Consider the following 1,507-nt stretch of genomic DNA (forward strand, 5'->3'; position numbering starts at 1 on the left):
ACGATAACACCCACTGTGACAGGCATGTTTCCTAAGCTGAATCACTTCCTGCAGATTAGTTTGCTGAATTTATTTACTGGTCTTGTTAATGAGATGTAATCATACAGGTAGGCTGTAAATGAGTCAGGAGCTGGTTCTCAGGTCTTATAGAGCGAATATGGTGTGTTCAAAAACAGTACTGTATACAGAACAGAATGCAACTAGCCTACATGCAGATATTTGGGATGATTGTATAATCTTTTTAAATAATCTTATTTTAGCTGTTTTATATGGCTACAGTATTACAGCCCTAATAACAGTCTATCTTATAAACAATAAATACAAAATATTTATAAATTTATCTCTGTATGAATTTACATGTTATGCAAATAAAAACTACAACTAAATAAAAAACTTAAAAAATATATTTTTCTTAGCCTTTTTTTTAAGTCAATTAGTTTCATGGTGTATGTTTTTATTGCGGTAAAAAAAAATCACTTAAGCTTTATTGCATTGCAGTCATTCAGGTCAGATAAACTATAGACTCAACAACATTATCTTAAACTTCTGTTGCTCCTCAAGGTAAGCCTTTAAATTAGGATAAGGATTAGGGTCAGCATTAGGTCAGAAGTTAAGTTTAAGGTGAACTGACAGGCTGCCTGTCTTGTTCATTAAGCTTTATAAATCATACTTGAACTGGCATAAACCCTTAATAATGATGATGTTAATGAGAAGAATGTACTCACACGTGACTCCTGATGGAAAGAAACTCAACTCGTATGTTAAGGGTGTTTACGCAGGCTGCCTATGTGATTTGTTGCTCCTTCAAAAGCTGAGGACAGTAAGATTATTTGACTGAAGCTTTAGACCTAGTTCATGCTGTCTCCAGTAGTAGGCTAGCACTCCTCAGTCCACATGAGGGGGCAAAAGGACAGTTTACCCACATCCTGCACTGCAGTCTGCTCATGATCTGCTCTTGTTCCGTGAAGCCATGCGACTCCACCAGCGACAACATGTAAATCTTGGAAGTCAGTCCCGGTAAATACAAGACCTTCGATTAGGTGTGTAAGCAACAAAAACTATCCATTATTATTGTTTTCGCTATCGTATAGGTGTATATATTAGTCATTTGTATAAGAATTGTATGCGGTCATTTTCTCCTATATTGAAATGCTCTCTGTCCGTGTAATCTGTTAATTCATTTTCTTGCTTTAAAGTAGTAGTAGTAGTTGTTGTTATTGCATCTTCATTAACTTAGTTCAAAGTTGCTAGTTCATTAAAGTGAAGTTATACGTGATATTAAAGTGATATTAGCTGTAAAGTAGGAGAGACTGTAAAGTGTAACACGCGGAAAGTTTTAACCAATTAGAACTTATAAAAAGGTAGTGGTTAATTATTGTTTTAACCCTGATCTGTTCTATTAGACTACAACAGTAATAATTCATTAGATTTAATTAATTCATTTGATTACACTACAAAAATGTTTTTACAGACTACAGCAAAAAAAAAAAAAAAAAAAAAAAAAAAG

General features: G+C 33.7%; 1 protein-coding gene across 3 annotated transcripts in view; it reads left to right on the forward strand.

Moving 5' to 3' along the window:
• The first annotated feature begins 757 nt into the window (after positions 1-757).
• LOC107654831 (cytospin-A-like) overlaps positions 758-1,507 on the forward strand; it is a 16,388-nt gene continuing 15,638 nt past the window's right edge. For all 3 annotated transcript variants that reach the window (XM_016442083.1, XM_016442084.1, XM_016442086.1), the window contains exon 1: positions 758-1,040. The gene's annotated coding sequence lies outside the window, so the exon portion shown is untranslated. The remainder of the gene's footprint in view (positions 1,041-1,507) is intronic.

This window comes from Sinocyclocheilus anshuiensis, unplaced genomic scaffold (genome assembly GCF_001515605.1).
Source record: "Sinocyclocheilus anshuiensis isolate Anshui unplaced genomic scaffold, SAMN03320099.WGS_v1.1 scaffold335, whole genome shotgun sequence".
NCBI classification, from domain to species: Eukaryota; Metazoa; Chordata; class Actinopteri; order Cypriniformes; family Cyprinidae; genus Sinocyclocheilus; species Sinocyclocheilus anshuiensis.